The sequence below is a fragment of the Desmodus rotundus genome, chromosome 6, assembly GCF_022682495.2.
Source record: "Desmodus rotundus isolate HL8 chromosome 6, HLdesRot8A.1, whole genome shotgun sequence".
Lineage (NCBI taxonomy): Eukaryota > Metazoa > Chordata > Mammalia > Chiroptera > Phyllostomidae > Desmodus > Desmodus rotundus.
The window spans coordinates 135,317,916-135,342,258 of record NC_071392.1 but is presented as its reverse complement, the minus strand read 5'-3'; the positions used below and the strand labels follow the sequence as shown (position 1 = coordinate 135,342,258).

Sequence of the window (24,343 nt, the reverse complement as noted above, 5' to 3'; positions counted from 1 at the left end):
AAGAAAGAAACATCCAACCAGAAAAGAATGAAGAAACAAGAATTCAGAAAAATGAGGAGAGGCTTAGGAACCTCCAGGACATCTTTAAAGGTTCCAACATCTGAATTATAGAGGTGTTAGAAGGAGAAGAGGAAGAACAAAAAATTGAAAACTTATTTGAGGGCCTGATCTCCAAAATATGTAAAGAACTCACACGACTCCACTCCAGGAAGAAAAACAACCCAATTAAAAAATGGGCAAAGGACTTGAACACACACTTCTCCAAGGAAGACATACAGAGGGACCAGAGACATATGAAAAGATGCTCAGCATCACTAGCCATCAGACAGATGCAAATTAAAACCACAATGAGGTACCATCTCACACCAGTCAGAGTGGCCAGCATAAACAAATCCACAAGCAAATGTTGGAGAGGATGCGGAGAAAAGGGAACCCTAGTGCACTGTTGATGGGAATGCAGACTGGTGAGGCCACTGTGGAAAACAGTATGGAATTTCCTCAGAAAACTAAAAATGGAACTGCCCTTTGACCTAGCAATTCCGCTGCTGGGATTATACCCTAAGAACACTGAAACAGCAATCCAAAAGAACCTGTGCACCCCAATGTTCATAGCAGCACAATTTACAATAGCCAAGTACTGGAAGCAACCTAAGTGCCCATCAGCAAACGAGTGGATCCCAAAACTATGGTATATTTACACAATGGAATTCTACCCAGCAGAGAGAAAGAAGGAGCTCTACCCTTTGCAACAGCATGGATGGAACTGGAGAGCATTATGCTAAGTGAAATAAGCCAGGTGGTGAGGGACAAACACCATATGATCTCACCCTTAACTGGAACATAATCAACAGAAGAAAAAAGCAAACAAAATATAACCAGAGACATTGAAGTTAAGAACAATCTAACAATAGCCAGAGGGGAGTGGGGAGGGGATAGTGGGAACAGGGGTTTTCAGGAACTACTATAAAGGACACATGGACAAAATCAAGGGGGAGGGTGTCGGTGGGGGAGCGAGGTGGGCTCGGCTGGGGTGGGGTGGAAGGATGGCGAGAAAATGCAGACAATTATAATTGAACAACAATAAAAAAATAAAATAAATAAAGAGAAGTGTTTAGGTATAAATCTAACAAAACATATACAGAACTTGTATGCTGACAAATATGTAATGCCGATGAAAAAAACTAATGAAAATTTAAATAAGTGGAGAATACATGCTGTGTTCTGGATTGGAAAGCCCAAAATCAGTGCTCCCCAAAATTACATACAGATTTAATACATTTTTTAAACCAAAATTCCAGCAAAATTCTTTTGCAGATATAAGCAAGATTATTCTAAAATTTATATGGAAAGGCAAACGGACTAAAATAGTTTAAGCAATTTATAAAAAGCAAAATAAAGTGGAAGGAATCATTTTATTGGATTTAAAGACTTATTTGCAGCTATCGTAATCAAGACTGTGTGGAAATGGCAGAGGAATAAACATGTAGGCCAATGGAAAAGAACAGAGAACCTAAACATAGATTCACACAAATGTGCCCCAAAAATTTTGATGAAGTTTCAAAATTCATTCAAGAAAAGATAGCTTTTACAACAAACATTACTGAAGTAAGTGAATACCCATAGGCAAAATATGAACCTTAGACAAAAATTTACTCAAAAATGGATTGTGTGTGGGCTTACATGCCAATGTAAAACTATAAAAATTTTAGAAGAAAACATAAGATAAAACTTTGGGGATTTAGGATGAGGCAAAGACTTCATTTTTTAAAAAGATTTTATTTATTTATTTTTAGAGAGAGGGAGAGAAACATCGATGTGAGATATAGATCGGTTGCCTCTGGTGCCTGTGGCTACCAGGGACAAACCTGCAACCCAGGCGTGTGCCCTGGCTGGGAAGCAAACTAGCAACCTTTAGCTTTGCAGGATAACACCCAATGAACTGAGCCACATAGTTCAGGGTGAGGCAAAGACTTCTTAGACTTGACACAAAAAGCATGATCCATTAAAGAAAAATTTATAAATTGGACATTATCAAAATTAAAAACTTTATTTTTTCTCTATTTTTAAATTTTTTTATTGTTGTTCATGTACCATTGTCTCCATTTTCCTGCCACCACACTCCCCACCCCTAGCTCCCACCCTCAATGCTTCCCACCTTTGACTTTGTCCATGGGTCCTTTATACATGTTTATTGGTGACTCTTTTCCTTCTTTCTCCAGTTACCTCCCTTTGCCCTCCTCTCTGGTTACTGTCAGTTTGTCCTTTATTTCAATGTCTCTGGTTATATTTTGCTTGTTTGTTTGTTTTTTTGATTAGGTTCCACTTATAGGTGAGATCATTTGGTCAATTAATATTCGACAAAGGGGGAAGAAGCATAAAATGGAGTAAAAATAGCCTCTTCAACAAATGGTGCTGGGACATCTGGACAGCTAAAAAATGAAACTCAACCATCAACTTACACCATATACAAAAATAAACTCAAGGGGTGAAATATTTAAATATAAGTCATGACACCATAAAAGTCCTAGAGGAGAACATAGGCAGGAAAATCTCAGATATTCCACCCAGCAATATTTTCACTGATGTGTCCCCTAGAGCAAGGGACATAAAGGAAAGAATAAACAAGTGGGACATCTTCAAAATTAAAAAGAAAAATTTTATTTTTGGTGAAAGACCCCTTTAAGAGGTTGAGATAACAAGCTACAGACTGGCAGAAATAATTGCAAACCACTTATCCAAAGACTATTATATAAAATATGTAAAGAACTTTCAAAACTCAACAGTAAAAACAATCTTATTTAAAAATGTGCATGAACAGTCCATTTATGAAAGAGGATATACAGATTGCAAATAAACACATGAAAATAAATTTAGAATTAGGGAAATCATTAGTCATTAGAGAAATGCAAATTTAAACCACAGTGAGGAATAGTGACAATGCCAAATGCTGGCCAATATGCAGAGAAACGGAATCATTTTTAACTTTCTGGTGGGAACATAAAATGCGACAGTCACTCTCGAAAACAATTCAGCAATTTCTTTAAAATTGATGGATCATATGCTACTACCATATGATCCAGCAATTATACTTTTGGACATTTATTCTAGAAAAATGAAAACTTATGTTCACATAAAACTTTATGCAGTTATTTATGGCAGCTTTATTCATAACAGCCAAGCCTGAAACAATCCTGATGTCCTTCAATGAATGAATTGTTAAATAAAATGTGGTACATCCATACATTGGAACACTACTCAGCAATAAAAAGGGACAAAATATTGATACAGGCAATAATCTGGATGAATTTGAGAGAATTACATTGAAGGGAAAAATTTACTTTCCTAAGATTTCACAGTATGTGATTCCATTTATAAAATATTCTTGAAATTATAAAATTATAGCTATGGAGAACAAATTAGTCATTTCTTGCCAGGGGTTAAAGAGAGGGCAAGATGGAAAAGACATGGGTTTTGCTGTAAATGAACAACATGAAGAATCCTTGTGGTGATGGAAATATTTTATATCTTGACTATATAAATGTTAGTATCCTTGTTGTGATATTTTACAATAATTTTACAAGGTGTTACCACCGGCTAAAGAGAGCTTGGATTTTTTAAATAATTTTTTACAGCTGCATATAAATCTATAATTATTTCATTATCTAAAAAACCTTTACCAAGTTTTAAATAGGATGACAGTTAAATTTTTTAGTTAAAAAGTTTTAAGATGTTATGTTTTTATTTGCAAAAAAACATGAAGAAACAATAGCAGCTAATGATCCTAATGTCATCTATTAGTTCTACACAGATGTATACATGCAGCCCAGTGCCTTTCAACATTAGCTCCCTTAAAGGACAGACAGATTCCAAGGTTCTCTCCAGAACCAAGATAGCAAAATAAGAAACAAATTTGCTGTCAGAATGATTTGTTTAAAAACAATAGGTTAGTGTAGTCAAAGTACTTAACCATGAATTGACTACTTCATAGTATGTTTAGTAAAAATACACTTCTCAGGATGCATAATTATGATTTTAAAATATAGATAATTTAATTAACCAGTTGTATAGACACAAAACCTATTTTATTAGCTACAGGAATAGTTGTTAACAAAAACAAAACATCAGAGAAAGAGTTGGTGGAAAATCAATCCATTTATTTATAATTTGTATTCAACCCAGCTCTGGATAAGAACTGAGGCAGCCTCAAATATTAAAATACTCATAGACCATTAATGTTATTTGTAAATTGTAATCAAGCCAATATTGCTGATCTCTCTCTAGCCCTGCTTTCCAATCATTAGCAAAAGTAAGAAAAAAAAAAAACAAAGCCAAAAGTAATTCATGAAATACAAGGTTTATTTGTAGTTTATTTCCCAGGTCATGAATAATGTAGACATTTTTAGCAGGTATTCTGCACTTCAGTAATGTCATTTTCTAAAGTCCTATGCATCCTACTGTGGACTCCACATCTCAGTGGGCCACAACCATTTTGCTCCCTGACTGGCTCCCACTGGAAAAGCACCACTAGTACTCAAATCAGCTCTGGAGTACTGACCGGGCTCTCCCTGGCAGAGGGCGTCCTGTACCTTCTTGAAGCTTACAGAGCTTCATAACTGTAGGAGCACTTGGCGTCTCTTGAGCCCTCCAAATGTTTGACTACCCAAGGGAGCCTGTTTCCTTTCACAAGTCTGAAGAGGGAAGTTATATGGTGTTAATCAATACTCCTAGTGATAAATGTTTATCTTGAGCAGAGAGAAAATAAAGGCAGGTCAGCTAGCCCTTTATTGCCTGCAGTGTGGTCAGATCCACCGTCAGCAGCTGAAGTAATTTACAGGTCATGTGGCTTAAAAGTTTAACAACCTTTTATTTATTTATTTTTTCTGGAATTCTGAGGACAGTTAGGAAAAGTTTTGCCCTGTCAAGTATTTATTTATGCTAAAATTTTCACAAAAATGTAGTTTTCTTTTTTTAAAGCCACAGGACCAATATTAGAAAACATGTTAATGTTAAGGTAATACCCCAAACACCCACTTGCATATGGGTGGGGGGATTTAATGTTAGTGGAAGACTCTCAAGGAAAGCCCTCTTGTTTATATCCTTTGGGACACCCCTTCTAGCAGTGAACTCTCAAAATTTACAGGATTCCTCTTGAGGGCTGGTTAAAATATAAATTTTTGAGTCTGGCTCTCAGAGTTCCTGATTCAGTAAGTCCAGGCTGAGGTCCCAGAATTTAAATTTGTAACAAGTTTCAGCTGATGTTAACGCTCCTGGCGGAGGGACCCTACTTTGAGGACTCACTGCTTTAACCTGCTATTCTCAGTTTTCCCAGTTGAGCAGATTTTATATCAGCGGTTTGGATAATGTTCTCAGAAGGAACACATTAAATCTCCATGTTTTTCTGAGCTGAGAATTTCTGGTTCTAGAGATAATGAAAGGTGGAAGAATAATCCAGCACTTGGCAGCAACTGGTGTAGTCACACAAAGTCAAAAACTAAACTATGACAGATATACATTGAGGTAGAGTGACCACAAAATAGAGGAAAAGGCTGGCCACCAACAGAAAAATAAGAGGACTCAATGCAATGAGGCTGTTTTGAATATTTCTTTTGAAGATACTCTGAACTTTTCAGGGTTCAATTAGAAAGTCAAAATATTTTGTTGACCTTTTGGGCAAGTAAATTCTATCTTAGCCTGAGGTATACAAGAAATGGGCAGGAAAGTATTGACAAGATGGTGGTTTAAATTAGCTTATTTAATTCAATAACCTTGTGAAGCAGAGGTTGTTATCCTCATGTTGGAAAGGAGAACATTAATTCAGCCAGAATCACACTGCCTAGATATGGCAGAACAGAGATGGAATTCAGGTAGCCAGATTCCCACTCTCCTTGTTATAGCACATTCTTTTTAAAAGATTATAATGAACCATTGAGTATCTGCTCCCACAAAGAGGGTTCCTGGAGTATCCGGAAGGATTCCCAGGATGGGAGAGGAGAACTCTGTCAGAAGTAGAGAGATGTTTACTGACTGGCACGGTAGACCAAGAACCTCACTATAAAGAGAGCTGACAAGTGCAAGAAATATGACTGGAGAGTGATCTAATATGGATTTCAGCTGGTTTGATTCATTCCTTTCCCAGGAAGCAGGTACTGAGATGGGGACTGATGTATACAAGTCTATTGGGAAATGTTTTTGAAGGGGTAGGCTTGGTGATGAAGCAGGGTGGGCTGAGGAGGGGAGCCTAACTGTGATGTAGACCCAAGGGAGCCTCAGAACAGCCCTTATGGGAGTTCTGAAGTTGGGATAACTCTTCAGCACGGACTCAGTGTGGCAGGAGAAAGCAGGGCTTTTATGCCTCCACATGGATAAATCATTGGATATGAGGAGGCTTCTTGCCTGAGCAATAAAATTATTCATAACAGAATCCAGTCCTGTTAGAGAGGCCTAGTTTTGCCACACATTGAATTCACATGTTCAAAAGAACTTTGTTCAACATTACAATGAGTTAACCTCAGATTTAATTCTCATCCTGGAATAAGCAATGTGAAAGGTAAAAGAAACAGGAATTAGCCATATGACAGCTTTACAAATTAATGTAAATGCTTGTGGCAGATGCTGTTTTTATTCTCTGAGATCCTTTCACTCCTTGTTCACAGTAATATATCCTCAGTTTTTATCAGGGTCTTTGGCTGTTCATGTAAAAGACTGCATTTCCAGCCTCTCCTGGGGCAGGGTTTGGCCATGTGACCAAGGTCAGGCCAATAAGATACAAGAAGAAGTATTACCTGACTGCTCGCCTTCCTTTAAAAACAGTTGATCTAGCCTCCTGCCTGAAAAGAAAGTATAGCTTGCCATCTTGTATTATGAAAACCAGGACCATAAATTAGAGATAGCGGATTGGTGGGCTGCAAGAAATTTCAGGAACAGAATAGGGATTTTTATGTCTCAAAGAAATAAACTTCCTTCTTGTTTCAGCCACCCACTGTGGATCTCTATTTATTGCAAGCAAACCTAGTTCTAAGTAATACAAATACATAAATGTTTGACAGGTTTGAACAGTAATTTTTGGGCTTGAGAATGGCTTATTCCAAACATATATAGAACACACATAAGTACAATCACAAAAAAGGTTGGTGATTCTTAATCACCATATGGATGACCCGCTTTTTATTTCAGACTTTTGGGTGGCTAAATTAAGTTTTTTTTTCTTTTTTGAAATGTCTAGAACAAAATTCAGAAACAGCAGTCTATCACCATTTATATATGTTGATTTCATTTAAGTAAATGACATTATCAGCAAAGTACATCTCTGTAGTTCCAGGAAAGCATAGGGGTGGTGGTCCACAAGGGGTTATTAACATTGAACTTTCCATCTGGAACCCATAAAGGATCTGCTCTTTCAGATAGTGAAGAGCCAAGATGACACTAAAATATCACATTTTCAGTGAATAAGAGAGCCTTTTGATGTTTGAAATTAAGAGTTACCATTCCTATGATAATTCTGAAAAGACACAACCTCCTAGCCTCCCATTTACACAAAGGCATTTATATAATTACAATTTGTATGTGTATGAAAATTCTAAGATGGATTACAGTGCCTAAAAGCCATTTGAAACATCACTGAGATCCAGATAGTTGTATTTATTCTTTTTTTTGTATTTTTTATTTTTTTAATTCAGTTACAATTGTCTGCATTTTTCCCTATCCCTCCACCCCACCCCAGCCAATCCCACTTCCCTCCCCGACCTCTACCCTCCCCCTGGATTTTGTCCTTGTGTCCTTTATAGTAGCTCCTGTAGACCTCTCTCCCCACTATCCCCTCCCCACTCCCCTCTGGCTATTGTTACATTTTTCTTAATTTCAATATCTCTGGTTATATTTTGTTTGCTTTTGTTCTTTTGTTGATTATGTTCCAGTTAAAGGTGAGATCATATGGTATTCTTTATAATCTCCTCAGTGACATGCTAATTATTATTGTTGTTAGCAAATCAAGTGTCATAAGGAAATAAAAATAATGTACCTACAAACTACAATACTCATTGGTTGTTGATTCTGAATGGCAACACACATTGAATTTTAATATTTGTGTCAATAGTCCTAGTGGATAGAAAGTCTTCTTGCAAGAGAAAAATTCTGAAAAAAAATCCATAAATCTTAGGTTTTAAGGAAACATGTAAGGATATGAATGTACATGGAATGGAAGAGAATATTAACTATCTTACTTTGGAACTTGCTAGGTTGGGTTCACAGTCTACCTTACCTCTTACTAGCTAATGTGAAAGCTGCTCATACTCTACATAGACCACCAAGATGCCTTCTTTCTCTCAACCTTGGTGTCTCTGCTTCTACAGCCCACAACTGTGACTGTTCTTTAGCAGCCAGTTTTTGAGCAGCAAGCACTTTGCCCATTCAACAGACAGAGACAGAAATGCCTGGAGTTTTACATAGCCTCAGCGGCCCATAGCCATCCAACTAAATGTGTGGAAGAACAAATTCCACCCCCTATCAGGAGAAACTGAGGGTTGACTTACACCCCTGATGAATTAGGATGAAGGTGTCCTCTCTGGAACTTTTCCTGAAATCTCATCCTTGCTGTCTTCTTTTCCCTTCCTTATCCTGCTCCCTAAACTCTCTTACAGTCTTCTTCTGAGAGCATTTCCTTAATAAACTGCTTGCTCATGATCCCCATGTCTCTAAGACAGCAGTTGTGTGATGTTAAGTTCATTATTTCTCTTTCTCTATTTCCTCCTCTGCAAACTTCAGGCAATGATTGTCCTTTCTTCACAGGGCTGTTCTGTGTTTTAAACAAGATCATGTGTGTGGCACTTAGCCAGTGTCTGGCATGCATTTAGAGCTCAGTCAATATTATCCCAAAGGGGTGCTGACAGAAGAAGGTGTACCACTCATTCTCTATATGTCTGTCTGAGCCCCCTTTCTCTTCCCTTTGAAATATATATGGCAAGTTGTGAATTCCATTTGACTGCATTTTGTTCATATCCCTCACTAGGTTGTAAACTCCTCATGGTAGAGACCACACCCAGAGTGACCAGTGGTCCTAGTTTAAATCTAGACAGTCCCAGGTTTAACACTGAAAATCCTGCATCTCAGGAAACCCCTGTTTTGGGTAAATCAGGATAGTTTTTACCTTACACCTCTTTTGTTTGTAATTGTATCTTACCATCTAAGTACACTAGCATAGCATAGATATTCAATAAATACTTGATAAATAATACATTGATGACGTGTTGAGGAATGAGTACACATGATATTTATTACACATTTTTTGGTCTTTTTTAAGGAAAGTATTCTGGAAACCCAATGAGATCACAAGGATCCTTATGACTGGAAGAAGGAGACAGAAAAGGAGAGTTCAGAGAAAGATTTAACTACAGAAGATGGGTATAGAGGAAGGACTCATCCCACTCTCACTCCTCCCTTACTGGCTTTGAAGATAGATGAATAGCACCATAAGCCAAGAAACACAGACTATCTCTAGAAGCTGGAATGGAGAACAACTCTACCACCTCTTGGTGTTAGCCCCATGAGACTAATGCTGGACCTTTAACTTAGAGAAATGTCAGGAAAGTTTTGTGTTTTAACCCTCTAATTTGTTACAGTAGCACTAGAAAATGCATACAGACCCCTTTCAGAATCCACTGAAAGTTACACATCTTGAAAAAAAAAAAAAGCCCATTCAATTTTAGAATTTCCCAGATGATAGACTCCAGGTGAAGAATCTCAGCTCTGATGTAGACAGCCATGTTCCAGATGGAAGACAAGACACAGAGAACTTCAAGAAAGACTAAAAATTGCTGGTTTCAGAACACGTGATTATTGTACATGCACTGCAGTTTTTAAAAAAAAAACAAGAGTCTGGAGTGAATGCTACATGCCATGTGTTCAGGTGCCATGGTTCAGCATCAGAGTGCTGGCTGGCAGGGACGGATAAGTTGTATAACCTCTAGTTTCTGTCATGTGAAAATATGGGAGCAGGTCTTTTCAGCTCAGAGTTTCAACTTTCAACTCTGAGAAAAACACTGTGCAACACCATGGGGCTAACAAAGATGAAAAAGTAGGGTTTTTTTTTTTTTTGTGGTCTAACACTTCAACAGTAACCAGAGGAGCAGAGGAACTGCATTCTCTCCAGATAGGCAAGTGGAAGACTGATTCAGGCAGAGGGCTCTGAGAAGTCTTGAATAGGGTCATGGGGTATTGCAGACTAAGACCACAGTTGGAGTGGAGGTCCAGTGTAGGGAAGAAATGAAAGTTATATCCTGTGAATGAGACCACTGTTTAATAAATAAATGCAACAAATGCAAGTATAAATAAGTTCAAGTAGATGATAACCTTTCAATGCTGGTGTTACGCTGAATGTTCACTCACTCTTGTGTGTGGTCCTCCCAGGAAGCACAGATTCACTCCTTGCACCAGCTTCAGAACACCAAATCTTGCTGCCTCCTTGTCACATTGTAATTTTGACTGTAGATGCTTTTACCTATTTCTCTCATCTATGTTTTTAACCTTGTTCTAAACAAAAGAAGAGCCCCATAATTGGGGGTCTTTTGAAGATGTATCATAGGCTCTAGGGTAAATTTTACAATTGACCTATTTTGAACACAGCACAGTGCCCTCAGATTACTGATTTGAAGGAGCTAATACTGATCTTAATGCAGAAGTTCTCCCTTTACTTAAAACCAGAACAAATTATTGTATTAGTGAAATGCAATAAATAAAATAATTAAAATTATTTTGTAAATTACTTAATAGCTTCACAAACTCTAACTGTGATTAACATTTTAAGGTTAAATGCTAAGAAGCAGATTACAAAAAAGTCTGCTGTAAATTTTAAAGTTAAATTTGTTTTAATATTTTACTTTCTTCAGACAATATTTTTATATACCTAAAACTTTTTCCAAAAATTCCTACCAGAGACAGGTGGTACCCTATAGTTTCTACTTATGCTTTACTTCTGGAAATATTTTGAATAGTATTTAGTGGTTTTGTGTCAGCTGATGTGGGGACATTTGTCTTAGGGCTCCCAGGTACAAACTCTGCATGGAGCTCCCTGATGTTTAGGCAGATGATGTGTGTCCTCACAAAGGGAGGACAATTGTACAGTCCATCAGGTCTGCCCCAGCTGTTCCAGCCCCTTGTTCTCCAGGGTGCAGACCTAGCCAGGCATACTGTGGGAGACGAGATCAAGGGAAGTCCCATGAGCAGGTCTGGTGAACATGTAAAGAAACACAGATAAAGTTTGCATTATGCTTGTAAGAGCTTATTATCTACAGTTCTTTCTGTGACCAAGATGAAAATTCATGTGCAAGTGACAATGCATTAAGAAAGTATTCCTAGTGATGGTGAGGAAATGGGAGAAGCAGGACAGGAGGGAGAAAGACAAGCAACTGTGTGATCTCAAAGTTGTGGAGAGGGTACCTTTGGCATGACCTTTGGGGACATTGGAGCCTAACATGTGCCTCAGAGTATTCCCACTGCAAGACAAGGTGGCTGTGATTTAACACTGCCAATCCAAGGCTAAGGCTTGACCTGGGGAATATAAATCTCCAGACTCTTATGCTGTCTGCATGAGGTGGACAAAGGGTTTCTGGGAGCTGAAGGCAGAACCCCAAAAGACAGCCTTGATGCTGCTATTCTTCCTTGAAAATGAACACACTGATCCTCTTTAATTCTGTGCACCTTTTATCCAGACATTGTCCTGGGGCCTGTGTGTACTCACAGTGTCAACTCTTATGAATTCAAACCAGTGCAAACCTCTGAGTATATTATCTCCTTAACTTGAATGTAAAGACGAATGCATAGTAAAATAACAAATAAGGCAATGTTCAACTAAGATAGTGTGCTCATCTCATCTTGACCAATCACACTTTTTGTAATAGTGCAGTATCATGGACTCCAAATAAGGATACATGAGCCCTTCACAAATAGAAATATCAGTAAATTCCAACTGCAATTTAAATTGCTTGACTAAACAGCTTTATTGCCAAGAATTCTGAGGTCTGGTATGAATTCAGCTGGCAAAATGGGTGTGATTGATTAGCAGTGTCTGCCAGATGTGAATCAGAGGGCAAGATGAGTGTTATCAATTAGTGATGCCTGTCAGTTGTAAATTCAGAGAGTATTATGTGTGTGATGGATTAGTGATGTCTGCCAGGAGCCTGGAAAGAGGGGAAGTGGACACTTAGACCTGGTGGGTTCCTTCCCTGCTTTCCTGTATGTGGTCAAAGCTCCTAGGGGAGCAAACTTACCTTATAGTCTACAACTTTAGCTCAACTTTTTGATCATAAAGACTTTTTTTAAAATCTCACTTTGCCTTTTTCTCTCCCCCTCCACTGTTTTATCTCACTTTGGTGCTATGGGTTTTTATTCTATAAACGCTTTGCAGTTTTTTGACATGGATTCATTCACGACATGTTTACAGTACTTAATGACATCTCCCTGAGAAATAATGAGAATGCCTTTAAAGGTTGTCTTCTTCCTGAATATGCAGGGGACTGCTCACCAAGCTTGTGAGATGAAAGCTGAGGGTCTGGCAGGGGAAAATTGACTTAATTTCTTTTCACCACATGAAATGGAGTGTCTGGGTGATGTGACCTAAATGCATGGCCTACAAACCAATTAATTCTGAATTGTGAATTTGTGAGCACATCAAGCTGTGTGTGGAATTCCTGATGAGGCAGACAATGCATACCTGGCTGATTTGCAAAATGTAAAGATTTTTCCACATAAATATACCTAACAGTCCATTATTAAAGGGCAACCTCAATTATATTGTACCTTGGCTCCAAGATCTGTAGTGGCCCCCATGACTTCCAATTGAAATTTAAGCCTTTGGCCTGGCTTGTCTAGTCCTCAGCAGCAACAGCCTCCCACCTATGATTGAATTCCATTTCCAAGTCCTTTAATGCTCTCATCAAAGTGGACCTTTGAGTGGACGCAGCACAGATATTTGTTTCCTATAAGCTGAGATCTATGTCACAGTTAGTGTGCAGTCAGTTAGATAATGAGTCTTTGCCATAATTGTTAGGAAAATACCCAGTTCTCCTTCCCTAATGTCCAGTGAAATCTCTACTGCTGTGCAATTATTTATTCCATGTCCTCCACCTGTTAAATTAACTATAATTTTATTGTATTAAGTTTAGTTCACCCAATGTTAATGAAGGCCACTGTACATTTGACAGCAGTTTTTTTGTGGGAGACAAAAATTAACTAGACATAGAAACTGCTTAAGCACCAAATAAGGAAAAGTTGGGAGGAAATAGAAATAACTATAACACAAAGCCATGTGTGATGACCATCAATAGAACTATCACTAAAACACTCAAAACCCACAGGAGGAACCTGGAGGTGTGAGTACATGAGGGTGGTGAACATGTGTGTATGTATGTGTGTGGTGAGAGGTGGAGGTGTGTTGTGGTGCATGAGGTGCGTATATGTGGGTGCGTATTGGTGTGTGGTATGTTGGTATGTGTATGTGAATGTGTATGATGTGTGTGTGCACAGTTTGTGATAGTGATATGGTGATAGTACCTGTGGTATGTGTTATGTGTGTGATAAATGGGGTGTATAGTGTATGCACTATATGTGTGTGTAGTATGTGTGGGGAGTTATGAGGTTTATATACATAGGGTGGTATATGTCCTGGATGCGTGTATGTATGGGGGAGAGCGTGAGGTGTGTGTATGTGTAGGGTGGTATATGTGCATGTACATAGGATATTATAGTGATGGTGGTGGTAGTACGTGTGGTGTGATAGATATACTGTAGGTGGTATGTATATGTTAGGTGTGTTGTATGTACCTGTGTGTATGCTGTATGGGATGTGTATGTTTTGGGTGTATTATGTGAGTGCATATTAGGTATATGTGGTGTGTGTGAAATCTTTTCATGGAGCTGGAATTACAGATGTAGGATAGGGACTGGGAGGAGGAAAGATAAGGAGGGAATGAACTGAAACCAGAAGCAATGGTCTCTGCTTCTACACACTCTCTGTTTTCCAACCAGCTCATGAAGCACTTCTTGATTGTTCTCTACAGCTCATGAATGAGAGAAAAGTTGGCTCCCAGTCCAAGCTATGACCTGGCCTAAATCAAGGCATTGTAGAAGGGTAAAAAAGAAAAGAGAACCAGAGCAAGAGGCCAGAATACAGCTGTGAGGCTTACCTGTGATGTGGCATGTTTGTTTGGTTTGTTGTTGCTGTTGAAATTCCAGGAAAGAACTTTAATTTTCAACTGGTCAGTTCAACTGCAGTTCCTTTACCCCTGCCTGACCCAAGGTACCTTCACCCAGGCCCCAGAGATCAGCTGGCCAAAGGTTGGCTGTACCTTCAACTACTCTCTTGTGTCAGGAAAACTTTTTTTTTTTTGCGGGGGGGCATGGCTCTGACATGAGCTTCTGACCCTTCTCTGCATCCCCCTTCTCTATTTTTTTTTGTTGGAGAAAAAAAATCACTTCAGAATTTTGCTGAATATACCCATTAACACTCAACTGATAAATTCCTAACTTGGAAGATTGAAGACATTTATGTACAATGTACAAAAAGAAAAGTCTTTCTTACATCAGATTCCTGGTGTTTATATAGCTTAACTAAACAAGAGAATAATGTTTGAAAGACGAGGACTGACATAGAAATTTCTTGTTTTCCAAAACTAGGTTTAATTACTCAAAAATTGTTAACTACTTTTTGTTTTTAAATGTTTTTTTTATCTTTTTGTGATTTATGGCAATTCCCTGTACAGAAATAGATCTCTCCTTAACCACCTTAGGCAGGTGTATCCCTTTAATTACAGTCCCCAGGAGCTGGGAGTTATCTGTCAGCTGCACTCACTTGGAGCCAGAAATGTGTGTCATCTTTATTCTCTGTGACCGAGTCAGCAGGTCTATTTCTTTTCTTTAAAAAATATTTATTATATTTTATTTTTTAAATAATTATTTTATTGTTGTTCAATTACACTTGTCTGCAGGTCTATTTTATCACAAATAAAAATCTCAATTCCATGTGACAACCAATGAGAGAATGAAATAGAAATTGGAGGAAAATGACTAGGACCTGAATTCAGAAAAAAAAAGGGAAAGAAACTCATATTTATGAAATACTGTATATAGTTGTGGATTGATAGTGGGGGAGAAGTATTTCTATTTTTTTCATTATTGGAAATATTAAGTGTGATATTGGGCAAGTTACTGAATCTCTTTTTAAAATATCTGTAAAAGGTAGTGCATTAAAAGTAGCTACCTCACATAACATTAATTTATATTTATTAATTGATTGTGACTTTTTTCTGCCATATTTCCCATTATTTGCATTTTGAAATATTTCATATTTTTAAATCCCATTACTTAGAAGATGTTTTGAATTTTGTTGAATGAATAAATGAATGCATGTCTAATTTTAAAAAGAAAAAGGGTATGATTGATGAAGCATTGTGGTATGAGGAATAGAAATGGCTTTTTTTTAGTTTTGCTATTTTGCTTTAAAATCAGCAAATTATCTGTATCATTTTACCTATAACTTAAATGTTTTATAACTTGCAAACCTGAAATATAAGAAAAGATCATGTAGATAGTAGTATGCAGACTTTGGTTGAGCAGCAAATTACTCTCAAGATGTTTTCTTTTTAAATATTTTGTTGATTTATTTTTAGAGAGAGGGGAAGGGAGGGAGGGAGGAAGAGAAACAATGATATCCGAGAGATACATCAATTGCCTCTCTCATGCCCCCAACTGGGGATTTGGCCTGCAACTTAGGCACGTGCCCTGACTGGGAATCGAACCAGCAACCTTTTGGTTTTTAGGACAACACTCAATCCACTGAGCCACAACAGCCAGGGTTCAAGATACTTTTTTCACCTGATACAAAATAGGTTACAAAGGACCCTGACCATTGTGGCTAAGTTGGTTGGAGCACTTTCCAGTAATGGAAAGGTTATGGGTTTTATTCCTGGTCAGAACACAAGCCTAGGGTACCAGGTTTGGCTCGCAGTCTTGTATAGTTCCTTTTTACCACTTTCCAGGTGAGTATTTTGAAGTGAAACTCGCTAAAGGATGTAGGCTCTTGGCATTATCAAGAGTGAGGAATAGAGTACTTGGTCTTGGCAAAATTGACCAACTCCAACAGCCAAGCTGTCAACTTCACTGTTCACAAGGCTATATTTTCAGCTTATAATTTTTAACTGCTCTGGAATTTCTAAGTTTGAGCATCTTTACTGCAGTTGGAGACCTCTCAAGTACCTCTACCCTTTGTCCACATTAGTTATAGAAAACAATGTATATGAAACTTTTGCTTGCTCCAGGAAACAGCAGCAGTAATTTGAGGAGATTAAAGATAGATCAAGAGCACTGATCTCTTAATAATTGGAGAATTGGTGGGGAAATAAGTGGTGCGATTGCTCTAGTACTTGTAGGTGAGCAAACAGGGGTATTCCCTGTAGGGAATCACAGTGGGGTGCTTACAGCATCCTGGTAGCATATCCTCTGGATCCAACTCACCTGCCCCAAGGAACGCAAAGAAATGCAGGTAGTATCTAAGAGGCAAATTCTGCCATGATTTTATTTCTTCATTAGTTCCTGCAGAGTAGGACTGGGGAATGTGACTTACTTTGCATCTATTCCTTTGGGCAGTCCTTATCTGTGTATGAGGTGTTAGAGAAATCCTATGTGAGGACACAGACCACACAGGAAGCATGCTCTTGGGACTTGACATATGCCTGCCCCTCCCTTATACAGTTATCTAATAAGAGAAGCCCCTTCCTTAAAAGGGGAGGGACTGATTTGGAGAAGGATTAGTAAAAGTCTTTGCTTCACTGTACAGGCTTGAGCCCATGGAAGAGCTTTATGTCAAAAAACTAAGCTTGGAGCTCAGCTAAAAGACTGTAGTGTAAAATCCTCAAAGGTTCCTTCAAGATCTTGACTTTTTGCTGCTTGAAAATGACAAAACTTGGTAGACCAAAAGCTTTACCTTTCACTATAAAGGCTAAGTTGGGTGACAATTTAGTTATCGGTACTTCTCAAACTCTTTGGTCTTTGATCCTTTTTGCAGTCTTAAAATTATTGAAGTCTCCCGAAAGCTTTTATTTATGTGGGCTACATCTACTGATGGTGGTATTTAGCATATTAGAACTTGAAACTGAGAAAATATAAATAATACAATTATTTATTAATTTATCTTGAAATAACTATAATTTGCCCAGGAAATGTTAACATGGGTAACATTAAAAAATACTATATATTTCTAAACAAAAACATTTAGGGAGAAGAGTGGCATTTTCCACTTTTTTGTAGAGCTCATTAATGTCTCTCTTAATAAAGACAGCTGGATTCTTATATCTGCTTCTGCATTCAATCTGTTGTGTTATATTATTTGGGGTTAAGTATTATGCTGAAGTTATATTATTGGGTTGTTGCTGTGAAAGTCAGAGGTATTTTAATAATGTTTACATATAATTGTGGGTACTTTTTTAAAATGCCATACTAAAACCTAATAAGTGGTAGTTTCTTCGAGGTTAGTTTTGATGTGATCGCCAGAAAACTTGGCATATTTTTATGATGATGAAGTTTACTTATTAAATAAAGGAGGGTTTATTTCATTGTGGTTATTTTTAAGTGAAAGGGGCTAGTAAGTCTGGTGCTATGTAACATGAAGAACCACTGCTCTGCTCAATCTCTCCCTCTGCCATACCAAACTTGAGTTTGGTTGAGTGCTTTATTGACTACAATGACACATGGAATCAGATGAGAAAGATACCAAGTTTTGTTAGTCTTCTTACCTCATTTGCCCAATAGTTTATAAACTGTCAGGGAAAAGTCTTTCAGACTTGGACTCAGTAACTGTGCCAGTTTCCCTAAATCTGAAAGAGTACTGATGCTTGGTAGGAACAGAATGAAGAATCAGCCCCTTGTTATGTTAAATAAAATATTGGCTGGGCAAGAGTGAAGCATGTGAATAATGTCCAGAATACATTAAAAGTAAGTATAATTGTACACTAAACACAGTGGCTTTAATATGAGCTTTCTTTGTGTGCAAAACAGCTATTCTCTGAGTACCTTCCCGGAATTTTAATTTGCAACAATCTACAGCCTTTGCCTGGACCCTGTGTCACACAATGGAGATTACTACTATATTTCCATTCCCTTCCTTTACAGTTTTTCTCCCTCCTGTCTTTGGACTATTGTTTCCCAACCTTCCTGACAGTGTAGATATGTGTACTCAACAGTGTTGTGAGTTCCGTCACCAACTCCACTATTGAAATTTGTCTGAAGTAGCATGATGAAATTAAAGAAAAAGAAATTTTTAACAGTTCATTCAGCCTGCCTCAGAACACTGGTATCTCATTTCATGCATCCATATGTCATAGAAAAGAAGCCAACCTGGGTACATTAGGCATCTGTTGTCTTGATCTTACCTCTTCATCTAAATGAGAAGCTCAGTGTAGAGTCCCACTGTTCATTGGGAGGATTTGAAAAATGACTTTTCCAGTTATTTTTACCCCGCCTAGAGTGTTACAAATTCCCTTCAACATGAAGCAGAAGCCTAACAGTACCAGTACTTTTCCAAAGGTCTTGAGAAATATGGCCATCATAGCATCCTTCTTTTTCCAAAGATTCCATAAGTTACACCTCAAATTTTTATTGCAGAAACTTTTTTCTTGTTCTGATTTTTTTTGCAGGAAAATGATCTGTGTTTGTATGGTTTTAGTTCCTGGGAAACATGCTTGCACTACTCAGTAGGTGGACCTCTTGATAGAGATGTCTTCTGAAAATAACTAATGAATCTCTAAATGCCTTATCAGCTCTTTGCTAACATTGAACTAGTACATATTTGCAAGAGACACATTTACCTTACAATATGATGAACATAAGTTCATTTACTTTGGATCAGGCCAAGAAATTAATCTACTTTGTTTGCAGGTGAAATAATTTCAAGTTAGAACAATGAAGATCTATTTTAAGTACTTTTGCTCTTTGGATTGTAGAAATGTGACTTAGTGCTGCATTGCTTGGATAATTTAAACTTGGGGAGGCCTCTTTGCCAGTAGAAGTTCCTAGGGGTGGAGGGTGAGTGGAAATATCTTCATCATGGACAAAGCCAAATCCTGACACACAAGACTTAATGATTAAAAGTTGGAGTTCACTGTCAATTGTGTACTTGTGTCCATGTGTTTAGTGCCGTTTGGAAAATGATCCCTATTGGTGGTATTTAACATCCCTTCCCAACAGATATTTACAGGTAAGACAGCTAATATTGAGCAATAAGTGTTGGCCTAAATCTGAAAGTTTGCTTTGCTGTGCTTTTCTGGGAAGAGCCAAATTGTCAATAGGACTATCCTCAGAGAGCACTAATCAATGGTGCTCTAGAGGAAGGATCCCAGTCAGAAGGTGAGGCCAGGGCAGCTGGAGATGGAGAGAAGCTTCTGCAGGAGACCTGGGGGTGGTCTCAGGTCTCACTCCTTGCATTTGCTAGTTATCTAGAGAGTTACCATTTTAATTTGTTAAAGGACAGCATTAAGTATCTTCTATGTGTTGAGCAAACCAGTTGAAAAGATTCCTGAGCCAGACCTGTCTGTTCTGGGAAGGGGAGGTAGGAGATCAAGGAAAGATTCTAGGAAGACATAACTCCTAAGTTTTAGAGTCATAAAGAATGCATGTTAGTTAGTACTTTAGGAATGCCTGATATTCAGTTTCTCTAAGAGCAGACACTGAAACAATGATATAAGGAAAAAGCATTTATTAGGGAGGTGATGCTAAGAGCCCTAAGAGGGAGAGGGGGAAATGAAACAGAGAAGGGAAGGAGGCCAACAGAAGGTTTGCCATCTTCAGGTGTGATAACTGTTAATAACTGGGGTTCTATCCTGCTGAGGGCCTCAGAGTTGTCCCACATGGGGAAACAAAGGTGGGGTATCTGCACTAACAATTTTCTGGAACTTAGACCTGTCCTGCAGGTTGGCATAATCTTCGGAAATCTAATCATTGCAGTTGTTGGAACTGGAAGATGTCGAAGGATCGCACGTAGAAATGGCTACTTGCCAGCCCAGGATACATGGGAATCACCTGGAGGGACTCAGGAGACACATACCACAAACCATTCTTGGTAGAGGAAGAAGCCCAGGGGCCATGGGTTTAAGGATGGTTACCTAAGATGGCAACAAAAAAGTTAGGTAAAACCTGAATTGGAAAGTGGAACATTGCCTTATAGTCTTTCTGAAGATAATTTTCCTGCTGACAGCTCTCCTAGGCCCATGGGGAAAGCTCTGTGATTGCTTTCAGGAAAGAACTTAGATCAGTATTTCTTTAGCATCTCCTTGTCAGTGGATTTGCATCTGCCTCTGGGTTTGTGTAGATAACTTCACACCAGTCAGAATGACTATCATAAATAAATAAACAAACAACAAGTGCTGGCACAGTTGTGGAGAAAAGGGAACCCTAGTACACTGTTGTGGGAATGCAAACTGGTGCAGCCACTGTGGAAAACAATATGGAATTTCCTCAAAAAAATAAAAATGGAACTACCTTTTCACCTGGCAAATGCACTGCTGGGATTATATACCCTAAGAATCCTGAGACACTAATTCAAAGAACCTATGAGCCCCAAAGTTCATAGCAGCACAATTTACAATAGCCAAGTGCTGGAAACAGCCCAAGTGCCTATCAGTAAATGAGTAGATCAAAAACCTTGGGTACATTTACACAATGGAATACTACGTAGAAGAAAGAAGGAAAGAGCTCCTATCTTTCATGATAGCATGGATGGAACTGAAGAGCATCATGCTAAGTGAAATAAGCCAGGCAATGAAAGACAAATACCATATGATCTCACCTATAATTGGAACATTAATCAACAAAACAAATAAATGAGCAAAACAGAACCAGAGACATGGAAATAAAGAACAAACTGACAGTAACCAGAGGGGATGAGGGAGGGGGGTAATGGGGGAGAAAAGGGGAAGGGTCATCAAGGGATGTATAAAGGACACATGGACAAAGACAATGAGATAGAGGAAAAGATTGAATGTGGGAGGTGCAAGTGGATAGGGAGAGGGAGAGTAATGGGGGGAAATGGGGCCAACTGTAATTGAACAATAACATGTATGTATGTGTGTGTATATGTGTGTGTGTGTAAAATCTGTGAAAAACTTGAGATTTTTAGGAGCTAAAAAACAGCTGTCTTTGGGTCTATAGTAAAACAATAATCTAGTTTCAGATGAAGGGTTGGCATTCCTGACCACCAGGGGCTCCCACTCACTGTATTTTCATTGGTAGTGCTCCATGTGCATGCAGGTCAGTCCACTGACCTACTGTTTGACCCTCAAATTGCACCAGATGGGGGTTCCTCACAGTTCTATGCAACTTCTGTTCTTTCCTCTGGAACATACTTCCCAGGATCATTCCATGATAGCACTTACCTTCAGATCTCAGTTCTAGGGCCTCCTTCTCAAACAAGCCTCTTCTGACCTGCTGACCTCAAAGAGCCTTTGACCCTTTACTGGATTTATTTTCTTCATAGCTTATATCATTCTCAACATGATATACTCATGTGTTCACTTGTTTCTTTTCTATCTCCTTCCTTTAACAGGGGCTTTGCCTTGTTCACCATTGTATCTCTAGCACATGGAATACATTTTTGAATGAATGAGTAGATAATTGAAGGTGTGAATGAATGAATGAGTGAATGAATAAATGAAATGGTCAAGGCAATATTTGCCACAGAAAGAGATCAGTACAGTGAAAGAGTTTATTCCCCCACAAAAACTTCTTGTCTGATTTTGTATTAATCTTTCTGTTGATACCTGTTTCCCTTGATTTAATTTTCTTCCTGAGCTTGCAATGTAATAATTTGCTTTTTTGTTGCCATTTTCCTTTTTTTTTTTCTCCCTCTTTTCTTTCCAACTGCTCGGGGCTCCCTCCCCAAAGTAAACTGTTAGGATGTGAAGTACTGGGGCAGCAATGATTGATGCCAAGTAACTCTCAATGAATTTTTTTTTCTGTGCCTGTGTTTATTTAGCAGGTTTAAGTTTCATTTAATCCCAGGAAAAGGTCCTGGATGCAGACTGAGATCCATAGCCCTGAAAAGGGCCTGGAGGCCTGGATTGCTTTTGGTAAGCATTGAGACTTTAGATTCTTATTTAAATGGGTCAAGTTTGGCCCACCCACAGGGCCTGCTCCTTTTTCCTCTAAGAGATCTGGTAACAGTACTCTTACCAACCATTCAGATCTTGCTGGCCCAGTGAGCTCCTCACTGCGCACAGCTTCCTACCCACTGGAAAATGCAACAGGTCTGCTAGCTATGCACTTTCCCCCTCACTTCCCACTAGGGTTGTCTGTGGAGAGCCTGACATGGCCCAGAGACTCACTCTCTCTGGGCTCTAGCACTGGGGCAGCAGCTAGAAGGGCACCAGTGGCGTACAGGGAGAAATTGAAGTGTCTGGCATGAAGGCAACAGCTGAGGGACAGTTCCTTCTGGACAAAACTCTAGAGGCCAGGCAGTGGCATTGTCCCTTTTTTGAGCTCTCCCCCACACAGAGCCATAGAGAGGTGACACTATATCGGGGACTCCATCAACCTGGTTCACATGGGTTGCCCTGCCCTGGCGATTACCTAATGCTCTGCCCCATCTAATTTACAGGTTCAGTTTTCTACAATAGGCCATACTACTAACACAGGGAGTCAAAGTAGATCTACCTAATACTTAGATACAAACACAGAGAGGTTGCCAAAATGAGGAGACAAAGAAATACGGCCCAAATGAAAGAACAGAACAAAAGTGCAGAAAAAGAACAAAACAAAATGAAGATAAGCAATCTCAGATGCAGAGTTCAAAACACTGGTTATCAGGATGCTCAAGGAACTCATTGGGTACTTCAATAGAATGAAAAAGACCCAGGCATAAATGAAGGTTAAACTAAGTGAAATAAAATTGTACAGGGAACCAACAGTGGAGTGGATGGAGCCAAGAATCAGATCAATGATTTGGAACACACAGAAGAAAAAAATTCAATCAGAACAGCAAGAAAAAAAGGAATCCCCCTCCCCCCCAAAAACAAAAAATCAACAAAAAAAAAACCCCAACAAGGATTAGGTAAGGAACCTCTGGGGCAACTTCAAAAGCACCAATATCCAAATCATAGGGGTGCTGGAAGGAGAAGAGAAAGAGCAAGAAATTGAAAACCTATTTGAAATAGTAATGAAAGAAAAGTTTCTTAATTTGATGAAGGAAATACACATACAAGTCCTCAGAGAGTCCCAAACAAGTTGGATCCAAAGAGGTCAACACCAAGACAAATCATAATTAAAATGCAAAAGATTAAAGATAAAGAGAGAATCTTGAAAGCAGCAAGAGAAACGTAGATAGTTACCTACAAAGGAGTTCCATAAGACTGTTAGCTGATTTCTCAAAAGAAACTTTGAAAGCTAGAAGGGACTGGAAAGAAGTATTCAAAGAAGAGAAAGGACTTACAACCTAGGTTATTCTGTCCAGTAAATCTATCATTTAGAATGGAAGGGCAGATAAAGTACTTCCCATACAAGGTAAAGCTAAAGGAGTTCATCATCACCATGCCATTATTATATGAAATGTTAAAGGAACTTATTTAAGAAAAAGAATATCAAAACTATGAACATTAACATGGCAATGCATTCACAGCTATCAACAATTGAATCTAAAAAACAAACCAAGAAAACAAGCAGAACAGAAACAGAATCAAGATCGTTTGGAAGGTTATCAGTTGGGAGGGGGAAGAGGGAGGATGGGGGAAAAGATGCAGGGATTAAGAAGTACAAATTGGTAGGCAAAGAATAGATAGGGAGTTGTTAAGAACATATAGGAAATAAAGTAGCCAAAGAACTTATATGTCATGGACATGAATTAAGTAAGGGGATTGCAGAGGGGATGGGTGTATTGGGTGGAGGGGAGCAAAAGGGGAAAATTGGGACAACTGTAATAACATAATCAATTAAATGTATTTTTCACAAAAGAACATAAAAGACTTGGTTAATACCAGAAAAAAAAAAGTGATGGGTGTACAAATAGCATAGAAAAAAATGAGCCCTCTCTAAAGTAGCTTAGATTTGGAAGAGAAAATTAAAATTTTAGCCTCAAAAAGTCAACATTAGACACCCTTCTACTAAGGACCTACAAACAAAGAGAGTTCTTCTGCACACAAATTAACAAATGACATCCCACACAGTGTTTCACTTTGCAGGGCTCTGGGTTCTTATACGTTTTTACAAAGGACCAGCAGGTTTCAGAATCCAGTGGCTCTGTCTCTTGAGAGCTTTTAGTTTTAGGAAAATTGCACCTGGATTGTCTGTGACAGAGGAGAACAGGGGAGAAGCTATA

The 24,343-nt window shown here is 38.5% G+C and overlaps 1 long non-coding RNA gene across 2 annotated transcripts in view; it reads left to right on the top strand.

Moving 5' to 3' along the window:
• The window catches only part of LOC128781285 (uncharacterized), a 240,362-nt gene that overhangs the window by 117,026 nt on the left and 98,993 nt on the right, over positions 1-24,343 (top strand). The window contains exon 3 of one of the 2 annotated variants that reach the window (XR_008427215.1): positions 9,296-10,621. The exons of the other annotated variant lie outside the window; for it this stretch is intronic. This is a non-coding gene — a long non-coding RNA (uncharacterized lncRNA). Of the gene's footprint in view, positions 1-9,295; positions 10,622-24,343 lie in introns of those variants that run through there. 2 annotated transcript variants of the gene reach the window in all.